This window comes from Acipenser ruthenus, chromosome 5 (genome assembly GCF_902713425.1).
Source record: "Acipenser ruthenus chromosome 5, fAciRut3.2 maternal haplotype, whole genome shotgun sequence".
Taxonomy (NCBI): domain Eukaryota; kingdom Metazoa; phylum Chordata; class Actinopteri; order Acipenseriformes; family Acipenseridae; genus Acipenser; species Acipenser ruthenus.
The window spans coordinates 2,919,373-2,937,889 of NC_081193.1; positions in this window are offsets into that span (position 1 = coordinate 2,919,373).

An 18,517-nucleotide genomic window follows, 5' to 3' on the forward strand; every position below is an offset into this window, starting at 1 on the left:
TATAATTGTTTATAATCATGGACAGTTGAGTCAGAACTGTGAAAACTGACTGCTAATAAAAGAAAGAATTCTAAAAATGTATAATCTAATAATACATCGCCCCCACCCCCCAGATTTTTCTCCCCAATTTTGCAATACCCAATTCTTTTTTTCCTGCACCACAGCAATTCCCCACACAGTTCAGGAGAACTGAAGGTTCTGTGGGGTTCCTCCGATCCCACAACCGAGCCAGCTTCCTCTTCTACACCCAGTTATCAGCGAGCTATCAGCGAACTATTGGCCTCTTGAGGACAAAGGCCAGCCCTGCAGATGTCCGCCTGAGCTCACTGGACCAGTAGGGTCCGCTATAGCGCGATGAGGAAAAAGTCCCTGTTGGTTTTGCCTCTTTAACCTGCAGGAGCGCAAAATCCACGCTTCCTCCAGAATCCCCAGCAAAGACCAGTCACTAAACACAGCCAGGATGCGAACCTGTGCTGTATGACTCACTGTGACAGTCTGGCTCGCAGTGGTGAGGTTGATGACGTCACGGACCAGGAAGTAACTCAAACCAAAACAGTGGATGGGCGGGTGAAGCTGAATGCAATTGCATTCAGCGTATTTAATAAACAAACAAATTATTTTAACAAAACACAAAACAAAAGGGCAAGAGGGCCAAACGAATAAACAAACAAACAAGTAAGTGTCGTGCTGGATAATCCAGCACGTTTTAGCAATTGTTTTTAAATGTTGTTCTTTCTCTCCGCTCCCCGTACTCTCCTCTCTACATTCAACCACGAGTGCAGAGAGCTGCAGGTTTATATACTCTGGCTGAGGGATTAACTAGTTGTTAATTATCTTATTATCCCTTGGCCAGAGTCTGCATGCGTTTGGTAAGGATGCATGACTGTCAACTAGTTAAATAATCAGTAGCTGATCAGCCATGCATCCTCATGGGGTTTTTAAATATAATAAAAGACGCTTTTATCCGCACCGCAAACAAAAATACAAATAATAATAAATAGGGGCGGGACATTCCGCCACACTCACCCTGCACCCCACACAGTCGTTCTGTGTGACTCACCCTGCACCCCACACAGTCGTTCTGTGTGACTCACCCTGCACCCCACACAGTCGTTCTGTGTGACTCACCCTGCACCTCACACAGTCGTTCTGTGTGACTCACCCTGCACCCCACACAGTCGTTCTGTGTGACTCACCCTGCACCCCACACAGTTGTTCTGTGTGACTCACCTTGCACACAACACACACAACAGCACACAAAGAATTTCTTAACACTATTAGTTAATTAACTAATACATTTTATTGAACCACTCAACAGCTATCTCTTGGGGACAAAACTCTTGGGCACAAAACTTTTGGGGACAAAACCTTTAGGGAAGGCCCACATTTACAATGTTATTTGGCACAATTTTAAGAGCAGTCAGGCCAGATTACTTTTGATTGCTTTTTTGTTTTATTATCTTATATTATAACAATAGTAGCAGCAAAAACTGGAATGCTTCAGCAAATAAAACAAAAAGATTTGGATCAAGAAACACTATAGCAGTTTTAATTTATTCATTGAAACTATTCTACACAAAAAACTTTGGCATCAGTTGTGGTGGTGAGTTTGCCAGGTTTTTTTTTTTTCTTTCTGTCGACCCATGACTAGTTGTTGTTGATTTTAAAGACTTTTTGCTTTACTTAGGCCTCAACATCCAGTCAGATGGAAAAACTTTTTCAGCTACACAGTTGGCTAAGTGTAGGCATTACAGGGAAAAACAATTGTTAAAGAAACCAGACCATGCCAGTGTAAATTATTAATTGCATTCCATAAATATAACTATGGTATGCTACATGAGGTGAAAGCAATTACAGAAGGGTTATCAATCTTGTGCAGTAATAGGGCGTGGGGCACTTCTGTGGAAGCAAGTCGTATGTCATATCTGCTGTTTATGGCCCAGACCGATCGCGAATCAAGATTAAATAAAAGTCGCTTGAATGGGGCTGTCACATTGTACACATTAGACCATCACAGGCTAAGGGCAATCCAGTTTGGACATCTGGAATCCATGTACTTGCTTTGAGAGTTCAACCAAGCTAGAGGATGTTTGTAATCAGCTTTTTTCTCTTTGCCCAATAATACATAAGACATTTCAGCAGGGGGGCTAATACAATGGCACTTATCTTCTTCCAATAGAGAGATCTGAAACTGTGAACACTATGCTTTTAGATTTTAATTAATAAACGTGAAAGGGTCTCAACACAGTGCTGAAAGCTTAAACTTAAAATCTGACAGCACATCTGTAAACACTTTAAATGACCAGGAAAAGGGTTTTGCATCACCAAAAAGGAATGCTTTCACGGTTTTGTTTAAATAATAATAAAAAAATGGTGGCCACCTACAAGCAACTTTTTGGAAAAAAGCAAAAACATTTATTGACACAGTAAAGAGGCTTGCTGACAATGAACATTAATTCACTGACACTATATCTAAAAGCATGTCACTCTTCCTCTCTGTATACAGTACAAGTTAGAAGGGGTCAGGCATGCATTTAATTGCATTGAGAAAGCAAACAGAAGAAAAGGGAAGGAATAAGGCAGTATACTTGCTGATCAGCTGTTAACCTAAAAGCCATTCATTTTACCAATTCATCAATTCACCCATTACCAGAGCTGCACAAAGTAGCATCGGCAGACTCTGCAGCACTAACAGCTTGCAGCATTACAGATAGCACCGCTAAGCAATGCTGTTTGCACCACTACAGAATAGCCTCTGTAAGCCATACATATAATCATTCTATGCTGTTCATAATGCACCAGTCTTTTTTGCTTGTCTACTGCTTTCTTTTTTTTGTGTCTATGGAAGGGTGGGGGTATTCGCTGACATGGGAGACAGAAGATTGTATTTGAAAACACCGCACAGGTGCCCAGTTTTATTTCTTTTCTTTTTTATTTATTTTAGCCCACAGAGGGCGCTGTTATCTTTGGCCTGTATACCGGCAACGGCAATCAGGACCACAGGTTACCAACACAGGTATATGCAGGCGCACTCACAGGTGCTCAAAAATAATAATGAAAACCAAAGGCGAAATGAAAAGGGAAAATAAAACACAGTAAAAAAACTACAAAACAAAAGTGCTGCTTACGCAGTGCCACCACTGCCGCTACGCTAGTCAGCTCGGGTCTCCGTCCTACACTTCGCTGTGCACTGTACACTAGGATGGCCAAGGTTCCCCTATCACTACACACGTCCCCTCGGGTACGTAACCATATATTTTAATAAATGGTTTATTTAAGGCTGGCTGTCTTCCTCAGCCGTGCTTGCCTGATTTTATTCTCCTTGCTTCTACCACTAGTGTTCCTGCCTGGTGTTTGTGTACGCTCGCCTCCTCAGCTAGTGTCACTGGGCTTTCTCGGTCATGGCCACCCGAATGCACAACCAAGCGCAGTTGTTATGGGCCAAGCAATCTCCCAAGGCCTGCCTCTCAGCCACTCAGATAGAGGGAAAGCCAACACCCCCTCTTCCCCACCTATCCGTGTCATCGCCATGACTGACAGGCGGATCTTACGAGGCTACTGCCCTCTTCCTGCAGAACCACGCATGCGCCAGATAGTCAGCACAGACCTCCCCTGTTACAGTGTCCAATTATTTTCCTCTTGACTTTCTCTTCAATGTGGAATGTCCAGTCATTTTTTCCCCTCACCACAGCAATTCCCCACACAGCTCAGGAGAACTGAAGGTTCAGTGGGCATCCTCTGATCCCATGGCCGAGACAACTTCCTCTTTTACATCCAGGAACTCGAGAGCAGATGTCAGCGAGCTACTGAGCTACCGTCTGCTTTTGAGCTCACTGGGCGCTGGCCAGCAGGGTTCGCTGTAGCGCGATGAGGAGAAACAGTCCCTGCTGGTTTTGCATCCCTAACCCACGGCAGCGCCAGAGCCAATGCGATTCTCCTTTCGGAATCCCCAGCAAAGACCGGCAACTCTGCACAGTCAGGATGCTTACCTGTGCTGTATGACTCACCCTGCACGCCATGGGCTGGTGAGCCTCTCTGGGAATCCCATCTATCACTTTTTTTGGGGACAATTCTGAAACAGCCCTTTTTAAAGGATATTCTATTCTGTTCCACTTTTTCCCCGCTCGGACTTAAAAATATCTATCGCTCTTCCCCCCTAGGGCTGGCTTGTTACTTAATGACCTCAGTCTTCCCTCTGTTCTGGGTTACCACCAGATGTGACATAAAACCACAGCAACCCTATCTCTGTCACTCAGATGTGTCACACACCTCAAGGACAGAGAATGCTTATCTCAGGTAAGTGACATTAAAAAGACCAAGCTACTGTACACTAAAACAAGAAAAAAAGATAGCATTTTTAATTACAATTGAGACCTGAAAATGAACATGTAATATGACAGGATGAGCCACGTTGATGCCTTCATTTGACTGGAGAATCTTATTGTAAATTATTACAGGCTGAGCAGTATTGTACAGTTAAATTTGTGTAATCATATTTTAGTATGTGGATTTTGCATAATCTTCAAAATAGAGTTTGAATTATTACACTTGAGTTCCATCCTCACATCACAGAATTGTAGTAAAAAGTTGTAAATGTTAGCTGTAATGTAAATACATGTAGGTAATGGGTCAGTATTTTGAGTTTTGTCTGTATTTTATATTAGAACATAAGAACATAAGAAAGTTTACAAACGAGAGGAGGCCATTCGGCCCATCTTGCTCGTTTGGTTGTTAGTAGCTTATTGATCCCAGAATCTCATCAAGCAGCTTCTTGAAGGATCCCAGGGTGTCAGCTTCAACAACATTACTGGGGAGTTGGTTCCAGACCCTCACAATTCTCTGTGTAAAAAAGTGCCTCCTATTTTATGTCCTGAATCCCTCTTTATCTAATCTCCATTTGTGACCCCTGGTCCTTGTTTCTTTTTTCAGGTCAAAAAAATCAGTTTTTTTGAGATACTACAATATAGAAAAGATGAGAATAGATATCTTGCATTGGACTCCAGCGTTCACTGGTTCTTTGAATAGTTAATAACCTCTTTCTGTGGTGCTGCAGATGGTGGGTGACACTAGGATCACCTCCAGATGTTTTCCAACTACAACCAATTTAGTCTGAAAAATAATCCTCAACAAAAGTCCTAAACTGAATGCAAATCATTTGCAAATAAAATAATAATAAAACAAATATCATGTCCAGTTACATTAATAAATACCAGTTTTGGCCTTGGTACCAGTATTTTAAACAACCGTTTTGGCATATATTTGGCATATATATATATATATATATATATATATATATATATATATATATATATAACCAGCAAATTATGAAGATGAAAAATATGACAGTTTCCAATCCACCTTGAAATGAAGTAATGGAAAATATGCATTCTGGTGTACTGTTTGCCATTTAAGTGAAACATGTTCTTAAAACAGCCAGACCTACAGCCTGTATGATGTTTACTGAATCCGTTTTTACATCACCTTGAAAGCTTGTTACAACACAGTGTTAACATATAAATCATTCGACTTAATATAATGTTATGAAATATATTATGACTTGTAATTAGAGCCTTGTAAAATTTGCAGCAGGTTTTACACCTGCTGCAAAGCGACCTCATCTGCAATTCAGTCTGTTACCTCCAGATGTCAATACAACCGACTTAGTGCTCCAAATAAAGTGATCTGAAGAATAATTAACACATTAACTAAAAATGAGTGACAATCATGACCGTAAAAATGGCGGAGATTAAAAGACAAAGGGATGCAGGGTTTCACAGACCCCGGTTACCTAACCTATTAAATCGACAAGGATTAGTGTTAATCTGTGAAACTTTAGGATAGTGTACTTGTTTTAAAAAAATAAAATTATTATTATATTTGGTATTTAGAAATGTATATCATATTAATATAGGTAGGTTATTGGTAATTACCAGCACATCACCACCCAACGAAACATAAGGAACGCGGTAATGAATACATGCAAGCAGAAATGACATTAAGGGAAACTTCACATACATTGGGAGGCAAGGACATGCTCAAATCAGTTTGCTGTTTAAATGCTGCATTCAGATTTCCTGATCCTGCTTGCTTACATTTACATGGACTGATTGTGTTCATTTTACTATAAAACAGCAAGAATATGAACCTTTAGATATACATGTTAGACCTGTTCCCACCCGGTCTCAATTTAAAGGCTGTGAAAGTCTCTTATTTTTCACTGCTACTTTAGTATTGTACTAGAGCCTTTGTACTGATATGTGTATAAATCATATTAGCAAGAGAAAAGCAAAACAAAACAGAACAAAGTCTGGAAAGTGTCTTGGCTACTCAAAAACAACTGCACACAACTATGTTCAAGCACAGAGAGCTATTGCTTCATGAATGGCTGTGCCATCATTATGTGTCAGCCTGCGTGTGTCATGGAATGCACAGCATATGGAACGAACTGCAGTGACATCACTCACACCTGCTTTATTCCATTGTAAATGTTTAATGTATAACCAATTACATATGTGTGACAGAGTTGATACAAAAAATATATACAAATACAAAATAAAGTATCTATCTCTTTATAATTATCAGAACATGGTTGGAATGGGGGAAACTGAAACCCTGATTGGTGGGCCAATTGATTCATCAATTTAGTGGTTCTTCTGGATATAAAAGGCTGCAAAATGCCCAAGTCACTGGTGCTGGGCTGTAGTGTTGAAGTCCTCCAGGCCTGTCCTTGAGGGCATTTGCTCTGGTCTTGGACTGGACCATGGCCTTGGGTGTCCAGCCTCACACGTCCTTGGTCTGAGGACTTCAGGAACTGGGCCATGTGTACTTTTCTCATACTGAAAACAAATATACAAATACATAAACTCATTGCTAATTCTAATTTCAAAATGTGTTATTATTGTATTTTTCTAATCCTTTTCCAAAAGAAAGTTGTATGGATTTTATGAAAACTGTTCACACTTACCCCCAACTTACCCTTTTAAATAGAACTGCATGTTTGACAGCCTCATAGCCCCACCCCCCCTTACTGTAAATCCAGACCACCTAAGTGACCCACATTTCACAAATCAGACCCACAAATTAACATTAAAACCTGCAGACCCGCGACAGTCATTGTACAACCCGCGAAATAAAACGTGTATGTAAGACCACTGTTTGGACGATGTAAAAAAGTGAAGTTTGTCATTATCAACATGTGATTGTATGCACACTCCAGTCATTAATGGGTGCTTAATTCAAGTTGCAAATTAACCAATGTTGTTTTCTTTTACTTTTATTGATTCAAAATGCAATTTTAATAATTTAGGTGAGATTAATCATTGTCCAAAATTTTCTAGAGGAGCAAATAGTCTGGACCAGCATTCCAGTTGATGAAACTTGGGACGTATGAAATCCAACACTGGTAAGAATCCTGTTTTAAAAGTAAGACAGAAGCTCTGCAGCCTGTCTGTATGCAAATCTGTACTAGGGGAACAATGATCTCTCTTTAGACCAGGGGTAGCCAAAGTTCACCCTTCCACTCCTGGGGCCGGTTTTTCAAAACTTGTGATCTGGACAACAGTGATCTGGATTTTGTAATCCTATATTTTGTGACCGAGAATACTTTTATCTGGATCGTTTTGATCCAGTTTTTTCAGAAAATGTCACTGCTGGATTACATTTATCCAGATTACAAATAATCACGATTACGAAATCAGATTACAAAATCTGGATCACTGTTTTTTTTTTTTTTTAACAATTATTTTTATTCATTTTTCAATTCTCTCCCCAATTTGGAATGTCCAGTTTTTCTGTGACATTTTAAACAGAAAAAAGCTCCCTGCTGCCATCCAGGATTAGGGTCTGAGTGGCAGATAATGAGTAAGACTGAGCACAATATTCATCTGTCAAGTGATCCATTCTACTTTATGTTGTTCATTTCATTATTGAAAAAACAGACCCTTCTACACTGATCATGTCTGTCTGTCTGTCACACTATATCACACATTTTGCACCGATCTTCACTAAACTTTTGTCATACACTGCTCGCCTTATACAGATGTTTTGGATTGCACTGGGCTATAATCCGATAAGTGTTCCATTTGATGTGCAGCAGTGTGGAGTAGTGGTTAGGGCTCTGGACTCTTGACCGGAGGGTTGTGGGTTCAATCCCCAGTGGGGGACACTGCTGTTGTACCCTTGAGCAAGGTACTTTACCTAGATTGCTCCAGTAAAAATCCAACTGTATAAATGGGTAATTGTATGTAAAAATAATGTGATATCTGTATAATGTGAAATAATGTATAATGTGATATGTTGTAACAATTGTAAGTCGCCCTGGATAAGAGCGTCTGAAATAAATAATAATAATGTGAATACCTTTACACAGTACATGCACTTACTCACTTTCTTACCTTAAGCAGTCCAAAAGCATTACATCTTCACTTTACTCTGTATCCTTCCAATGCACATGCACAGAACAGACTGTATAGTCGAGTCATTCAGGTTACAGTAAACCTTACTGTTTATTATACAGGCAATACATATAGCAGACTAGGCTCCAGCTTTTGAATCTCACACAGGGGTGGGGTGGGGTATGTCAATGCTGCTTCTATGCAACAGGCTGAACAACAATATCAAGCACTCAATGTCATTACCCAAACAGATTTACATTACTGCAAGGTAATGGAAAATAAATGATGGAAAACATCGCTATACCATGTAATGATGTAAATGATGTGTATCTGAGTTGGATTTTAACAGCATATATTCAGTTTATTAGGCATTATATTTGCATTATCTACTATTTGCCATGCCATGCATTTCACATTATTACTATCATAATGTGGCATATTGGTTAACAGTGTGCAGGTGATCAGTGAACAGACAGACAATTATAATCCAGGTGCAAAGTCATTTAATGGGTTTGTACGTCCAGTGCCTGACGGCAAAACAAACAGTGAACAATAAATGATAAATAATACAGCAGCATGTATTACTTAAATTGTAATCCCTGGGTTTGTCCCAAAATAAGTCCCATTCTTTAAACACTAAACATATACACAAGTCCGTTAGTGAGTGAATTAGTGCTCGTGGTGCAAATACAGTTTATTTGTGATACAAGTGCAGTGCTGTTCCGGGTTTGTGCTGGCCCTTGGCGACATCTCCGGAACATGTTAGCCGTCTACTAATAACAAGACACAATTTGAGACAAACAAACACTCACGATACGGTTACACAAAACACAGGTCCTTCCAGGTTGTTTTCTCTAACCAAAAACTAAGAACCAGATTACATCGCTTCGTCCCCTACTTATACCGTCACTCATGACCCCTTGGTAAACGATTGCAGCCGCTCCACCAATCCGCGGCTGCCACATCATTTTCCTTTCCGGTTCGATGAGTTAATGCACCGAAGCTCTGCCCCCTTTCTAGATGACGACTTCCTTTTAACCCTAGGAATGAAGTGTCAGGCCATGTAGTCCAGAGTACTCTGTTCCCATTACTTAGCGCACTCACAGGTCGGGAGGGAGATTTACCACCAAGAATCATTGTCTTTCTGTCACACATAAACATAGAATTAAAGAAATATTAACACTGGATGGAAATGATCAGAGAAGGGGGTGCAGTATGTGATGCAGAACCAATCTTGGTAACATTGTTCAGTCAGTGTCAGTGGCAGAACTCATTTATATTCACCACACTGAAGTACATATGAAAAGATCTCAAGTTTCCAAACCCACAGAGTGGGAGTAATTTGGCTGTTGCCTGCATGGCCTGAGGTCTTGAGCAGATATATAGTATGGTTAATGTTCTTATTCATCAGTTCAGAACCACACAGTACTAACTTAACACGGCAACACGAGGAATATGTGAACAGTATATTGGCATTTAAAAATGCATTTTCTAATAGATACGTAGAATTCTATTAGATTATAAGGTGCCAATTAGTTTGCATTGTACCAGGAATTAGAGTACCCTTTTACCATGAAGAGCCTGAGTCTGCGTTGGCATTTTAAACATAAATAATGCCTTGCCATTATTTTAACAGCCACTGCACTGCGGATTTATTATTTCCATAATGTTTCCTCGAGACTTATGTCTGCTTGCATAGTCCTACTGTCTCTGGTCATTAACAAAATGTGGAAGTGATTTAAACAAAGCTGCAATCTTTTTTTTCTACTTAGTGTGTGGTCTGTGAAACCCAATATACGCTGCTTGTGAAGAAGGGCAGCAGCAGGAGTGGATGGTGGTGCAACAAAGCCACATGGACCAGCTGGAGGTCATGAAGGGGCATACTCCCCTCCCCTCCCCTCCCCCGCTGTGTGCATAGGTGTGCGAGTGCATAGTTAGTGATACTGTAGTTGGAATAATGATCTTTGGGTGGGTTTTGCGGGGAGGGGCTGCAGGCTATTGCCCTCCAGCAAGGCAGTCAGTTTCTGGAACATGATGACAGCATGAGGAGGCAGCCCAGGGGGCAGGTACTACGCCACTGTTTTTTAATTGTGCTGGAGTTAAGAAAGGCTTTTATGTCAAGATGTCTTTGTACGTTCTACTCTTACGCAGCTTTAACGTTTTAAAGAGTAAGTAGAAAAATTACAGGTACGTTATTTAAACAGTTGTAGCAACACGTGGGGATGTGTAACACTATATATACTTTTTAATTTATACTCAATGTAAGATAATATATTCCATGCATTTGTTATTGAAGTTTATAGTTTAATTCAAGTAAAAATGTCATCTAACCAGTTTTGTACATCATACAAACACCCTGAACCTCTGTTTCATAGGTACTTTATTTTCTTTAAAAACATTTTTTAGCTTTTATTCCAAAACTGCAGGGTTGACCTGGGTGACAGACGCAAGTAAACAATACATGCATCATTGCCCCGGAAGCAGCTTGTTACTGATGCTTCCATCCAAGCTTCTCAGGATTGAACGGTCGGCCCAAATGTTGATTAGAGCAAATGTTTCTACATCCCTGCTGCGATCTGGCTCATGGTGTGTCTCAAGCAACAGAAATGTGGCTAAACATAATAAACAGAAACGTTCCTTGCGGAAGTGAAACCTCACACAGGCGTGGCTGTTTGTTATTTCGTCGGCCGACATGCATTTTGTCTCGCGCAACCTGGGTCAAAGTGCTTCACCCGGACCCGGGTAGAATTGCCAGTGTGAAAGAGGCTTTAGTTAGAGGTCTCTTAATCACATGTAATGCATCTCCTCCTGTGGCGGATGAGTTAATAACACTGACATCAGCATCAGACCAGTACTAAACTCTCCACTATGGAGCTTGCTCTTTAGTTAAATGGTAAGACATTCGTCTTTGAATGCATGTTTAACAGTTCGCGTCCAGCCCTTGCCTTTTCTATTCAATTCATTAGGCTTTGATGCAAATTCATTACATACAGGTTTGTTTCTCATTTACTGTAAATTCATTTTTCTCCTTTTAAAAAATAGGATTTATTAAAGACAAATCAGACTTTGCAGTTTCTCCAGTTACATAAATATTATATATATATATATATATATATATATGTGTGTGTGTGTGTGTGTGTGTGTGTGTGTGTGTGTGTGTGTGTCATCATAATAAATCCAAGCTACTCATTCCAGAATATGATCTTGTTTTATTGTAAATAGGAAGATATGACTGTTCTATTTAGGAGGCTGTGTGGTCCAGTTGTTAAAGAAAAGGGCTTGTAACCAGGAGGTCCCTGGTTCAAATCCCACCTCACCACTGACTCATTGTGTGACCCTGAGGTAGTCACTTAACCTCATTGTTGCCTTGGATAAAGGCATCTGCTAAATAAACAAATAATAATTTATTAAAGCATTGACCACAACATCTATTTAGCAGTCACATTTATTGTGAAACATAGGAGGATGACCCAGGGATTGTATATGTTCAGGATGTATTTATTTTCAGATTTTGTCCAGAATAAAACAGAACTGTTGGAAACTCTTAAGTTTATATCACAAGTGATCCAAATGAACAGCTGGTTTCAAACATGCTCCTGATATAAGTTCTAAATACTATTCATCATCATCTACTGTAAAGTTTAATTCTCAAAGTGGAAGCAAAAGGACCTGTATGTATTTGTGAATCAGTCATTTTTTTTTTTTAAAAGATTGATGTTACGTGGTAGCACAGAGGATGCTTAAAGGTTCAAACATTTGTCTCCTTCTCACTTTACTGAAACACTTGTGATTGAGTTTTTGATTTCCATTACATGATCATAGGTGTTAAAACTTCATGCTGATATTGGACACAGCTCTTGCCAAGATAAGCACCAACTAAGACGTAGCTTCTTTTACTGTAAACTAATGTGATCAATCTGGGTTTCCTTCCATCTGATGATGTAGATATCCTTCTGTCTGGTGTTGATGGCTGAAGTGTAGTGCTGACTCCATGGATCAGCCTATTTTGCCTCCCTGGCACATCAGCACACACAACAGCTGTAATGCTAGCTCCAGGGATCAACCACGGTGCGGCCTCCTAGCGCATCAGCATGACAACCGTCTGGACTAAGCTGAGTAGGGTACTTCTCTGGGATCTTCAAGTGGGCACCTTCCATCCTTGGTGTTTTGTCGACTAGCCTACGACACCTTAAAAGGGCTAGACAGTAATTCTGGCATCCCAGCATCACCTCCGTCCCCCACTCAGCTAAGCCCAGCTTACTTACCTTCCTTTACATCAACGTTTTTTTTTTTATTTCTGTGCTTGAGGTCCCCAACCAGAATCTTTTCATCTCAACCAGAGCCAGTTGCTGCTAAATAAATCAACTAAATAAAACCCGAAACTAAATCGCAATATTTTTATATACAAGTAGCCAGCGCAAAGATTACAATTTATTTCCGGGTGTTATTGTGCCAAAAAATGAAAAAAAAAAGTATTATTTTTATTATGAGATATTGGGGAGTTATAGATGTGGTCTCCTTAAAGAGGAAAGGCATGCTGGGATATCAGCAGATCCCCTTGTCAGCTGAAGAACAGAGTTTGGAGACAGGGCGGCAAACTTTAAATCTGGGTTAGACTGCAATCCTTGGTATCAATAGGCACTGTAACATTTGTTCAAGTTTGACTTTGCTATGAAAAGTTATTTTATTGAGGTACATTTTTTTTATATTTGGTACGTTTTACACACAAACATACATGCATTATTTTTACTTTAAGTATATTTAAAAATCTTCCACATCATGGAAACGGTCCACGTCACTTGTGACATGTACCTTCATTTGAGATGTGTAAATGTATATTGTTGCGCTGTCATTAAATACTGTATAAGTTATTTATATCTAAAATAACAACATTTTAATTACCTGCTCCCTGTTGGTGTGAATGTCAGATGATACGGCCGTACTGCAGTTTGTGTTAAAATATCCATACTGTATATTAATACAGTAATCCAGTATTTTACAATCACCAACGTTTATTTTTGTATTTATTTATTGCATCTTTGTTATAGTGGCTTGGAGTGGTAATCAGTTAACTGCATACTCCATATTTGTGTAAATTAATAATAACTGATGACTAATACAGAGAAACATTTTTTTTTAAATTTATTTTGCTTGGAGTGGAAAATACTTTATACTTATACAACCCGTTTTTAAAGTTAACAATACTATAAGCTGTAGATTTACAGTTTTGTGGTGTTCGCTGCACCTGCTGTGTTCATGAGTTCAATTAAATCAACCTAATTACATTTTTTTTTAAACGGTAAAAACTAATCAGAAAATAATAAAACGATTTTCATAGGACCCTAACTGTTAATGTTAATTTGTGATGTTAAATCTGAAAATCATGATAGAAATCACATTCAAAATCCCCATTTCTGTAATGCTAATGATACCGAACACGGAAAAAAATAAATAGTAGTTTGTTTAAATTTCCAATGTTATTGCATATGTTATCCCTTTACAAGAGATTGGCCTTAGAAAAAAAAAAAGATACATTATACATTCCACCAGTTGGTGCTGTATCTGTTTAGGCATGCAGAATGTGTCTGACCTTTTTTGGAAGAAAATATTTCCAATTTAAGATTGTATGTTTTACTGGGAAAATAATTATATAGCAATTTGTTACAAGTTTTAACAGTTCCTAATTAAAAGGATTTTGTCTGTTTCTTTTTTTACTTATTTATTTTTTTTAACTTATTTTTTTTGTCAGGTTCATTAATGTGAGTAAGAGCTTCGTGGGGTGCCTGGAGTCTTCACTTCAGTGTACAGGTTGCACAACTGATTAAAGATGCCCTGGTGATCATTGCTTCTTTGTGCATTACCCTTTATTAATAACCTATATGCTTATAATAAGCTTGTAATTAATAACAATGAAACCTTCAGAATATGGGCTGCAAAAGGCTTTACTAGTGACCAATATCCTCCTAATAAGCCCTTTATTGGGAGTCCAACTCTGATATAGAGTGATATCTATGCATGGTCCACTTTGTTTTGCTGCTTTATTACCATGTATTAATCATATACAAGCAGCTAGTAGGACTTAATATGGCCAAGAACAGTCTTCACTTCAGTATAAGGCATGCAAATCCTTTATTAATGTCCAGTAACCTGTTAGTAAGGCATGTTTGAGAATAAGCATAATAAGTACCTAACAAACCCTTATTAGGAGGCTATAAATGGTGTATTATATGCTAATTAGTCCCAAATAAGTACAGAATAAATGCCTAATATGTAGGGCTTGAAATAGTGTTAATGAAAAAAACCCAGCAATAGTTTGGTTCCCAATTGATGAATTCTGTTATTAAACTGCCTATTAATAACTAGTATAAGCTGTTACATTTCAGTTGGGAACTATGCAGATTACTGTATATCCCAGCTAAAAATTCACTTTACTTGAAACTAGGCACATTTTCCTTCAGCGGTCATTATGTAATGTTGGATGGATCTACTGAGTCCTGGATTCCATTGCACCATTTTTTTCAAAGAGCTTTGGGGTGACATGAATAGGTCTTGCTCCCAATGTGATCCAAGGGTATTTGAAACCTTGGATTCAGCAAAGCAGCTGTCTTGTCATTTTGCATAATATGAGCAGGTAAGTTTACCAGTAGACAAAAAAAGAAAGACAAAATGAAACTAGAACTTTAAGATGGCCACACTAAAGTTAGTTAGTTAATAATTCATTCTAGGCCAAGTGACCAAATGAGCCCATCCTGACTGTCGTGCTCTGTACTTTAGTATCATGCTTTCACTGTGTGTTTTGTTGATGTTTATAGAGGGTCAAGTGGGCAACAATATTTAGCTGCCCAGGGGTTTGATTCTCCATTGATAATACATTTACTATGGAGCCTTGGTGTCTTAGCCAATGTTTCTTTTTGGCACAAGTATGTGTGTTTATTTGAAATGTCACGCAAGGGAATAATTATATATATATATATATATATATATATATATATATATATATATATATATATATATATATATATATATTAGTACCATTTGTATGTGTTCCCCTATACATGTAATATCTGCTGATCAGTGTCACAAAGCCAGGTGTTCTATGCACCAACGCATTGTTAGATTTGTCTTTGCGAGCACTGAATCACCCTTTAAATCATTTAAAGCTGAAATAGAAAACAACACCCGGTATAATAAATTATTGGAGTATCTTTCATTTATTTGAAGCTGCTGAAAATAAAACAAAATCTGGTAGCATTTCAAAATGATAAAAAGCATTCCCAAGCAAGAAGTTGTTTTTGAGTTCTGTTAAAGATTGATGACATTTGTCACATTTCACAAGTATCCACTTGGCAGCAGCAAAGACTGGAACAGCTTGTCTGTACAGACTGCAGACAAGGGCCTTCATTTTGAATTAAACTCTTACACTGTGATGAAAAGCAGTGTCATAAATCTGGAACCCTCAACAGCTTCATCCTGCTTGTTGGGGACCTGTTGATGGGAGTTTGACTAATGCTGTGCAGACAGTAATGGATATCACAGGGAACAGTCATTATCATACCCGCTAGAAATCAACCGCTGGAACCAATTGCTGACATTTGTGCCAAAGCAGAAAAAGCATGAGATACATAGCTTCCGTGCAAACAGTTCTATTAAGATAACATAATTTGTTTAGCCTGAGAGAACTGGGGAAGTAAACAGCAGGAGTATACTGATGATAGAAGCAATCTGCAGCAGAAGAACAAAGGGGATCTATAGAACCAGACAGAAGGAATGTAATGGGCAGTGTGTGTGATACACAGCTGCTTCACATTCTGACCATGTCAGTGAGATGAGGTTACAAGCTCTAGAACCACGAATGCAGATGAGTCTGGGTCTTTTTCACAGTGGTCAAGACACTCGCTTGCATACCTGTCAATCACGGCTACAAGATGGAGATAAGCATGTGTTCAATAAGAGGTTTAATTAATCTGTTTTACCCGTGTGGCAGCCTCCTCCCTGAAGATATTCCGAATGCGTTCGGAACAGTTCACAGATATAATATGGTTTAAATAATGTAAACCTGTCTATTAACCATCAGCCATTAGTAATGAACACAGATGAAGCACCGTTGTATGTTGTCATTCATAAAATGTACTGATCTAAAATATTTACACCCTATACTTTACACTGAACATATTCTTCAATGCGATACTGTAGGTTATTTGTTTTCCAGTGAGTATGATGTGTATTATATTACTACAAAAAGATAAAACATTTCAATATGCACCAAATGTGGAAACAAACTATGTGTCAAAGGGTCATAAATCAACGACATCGATTAAGGTGGACTGTGGCAGAGCAGGGCTCTGCCCTTAGAAATACTGGCAGGGAAGGAGTTAAATTCTCCTCCCTGCCCAGGTTGATTGCATCAGGTGGGAGCAATCAAACAATTAATCATTCAATTAAGGACCCAGCCACCTGGCATAAAAGGAGGCCTCAGCCTCCCATTTGGGAGAGAGTTCTGGAAGGAGAAGAAGACTGTTTTTGTTTGTGCTGAGTTATTGAAACCAGTGAAGGCAACGCCCAGCCTGAAAGCTTTATTTTGAACTTTAAAACTGTCTCTGAGTCTCAAACCTCGGTCAATCCTGTCACATGGACATATTGAGGCAATGAGCATTTATGTACAGTTATGTAGGCTGTAAATTGATTTTCCTTTTTAATATATATTAACTTTTAAAATGAACAACATCTAACATTCCTATTGAGAACCTAAATTTGAGACAGTCACATTATTTACTTTTGTAGTGGGCTTTATGACAAGACATGATAGGACATCAGCACTGATAAGGCATAGCCTGCAGAGACAAGAACAAAAAATTAAACAAGTTGTACACTTTGTATATTGGACACCAGTTTAAAATAGGAAATTCTTCCACACGTAAATGAATAAGCTATCCCAATGTAGCAGGGCTGCGATTTGGACTCTGTACTCTATTGCGCCCCCTACTGACTATTAGACTACGCCACTCTCTAAGGTTTATTGTATTCCATAGAGCTAGAGAGAAACCCTATGTACCCAACACACATATATAAATATTACCAGGTCTCCAACAGGTCCCCTGAAATAAATGAGAGTCTATAGACAAGAATGCAGTTTAAAAGGTTTATTACAGGAAAATATGGCCCAAAGCCATTAACTAACAACAAAACTTTAAAAAAGAAAAGAACATTGGTAAAGGTCGCCCTGGATAAGGGCGTCTGCTAAGAAATAAATAATAAAAATAATAATAAAAAGGTCATGAATAAATAAGGTTTTACTAATAGATATGGAGCTGTGTAAATCGCGTTTTCACGGGCTGTACTTACCTAAAGTTGCAGAGTATCAAAGGAGTTTATGGAATTGGTAAAACAGTCTGGTCACTGACGAGTCGACTGGTGCCCAAGATCAGTATGGGTTACACATTGTATTTGTTTTGCAAGACCTAAATGGTGAACATACATCTGATGTACTAGAGCCTTACTAACACTTTACCTGTGACACTGCCGTGAATTTGAAAGAAAATTTCTGTGTTTTCCACAGGGTCTTATTAATAGATACTGATAGATGACACTTTACCTGTGACACTGCCGTGAATTTTAAAGAAAATTTCAGCATTTTTCACAGGGCCTTACTAATAGATACTGATAGTTACAGTACTAGAATTCTCCACTAGGGGAAATCAGTCAAAACATCAAGTAAAGATGCCTGAACCTCTAACAGCATATAAGCAATACAGGAGGGGTGAACTAAAAGAAAGAAAGGAGAACAATTATTGTGAAAAACAATAAGAAAATCAAATGTGCATCAACTAATAAACTAACTTGTGACCAAACTGGTGCAATATATACAAACAAACACAATGTCAGTGCATCTACTAAACTAAAAGTAAAAAATATAATTCTCAAAACATGTAAAACAAGGTATAAAATAAATCACAACAAAAATATATAAAAGCCCCACACCTTCCTGAGCTAAAGAAGATAGTGGCAACATGATGGGCTGCTGACAGAGGGCAGGAGAAGGATGCCACAATTGTAACCAGCCAGTAGAGTATCCTAGTGGTCAACTGAGGTTCTGACCACTCCCCCTCCTGAGTTTTCTGGCCAAT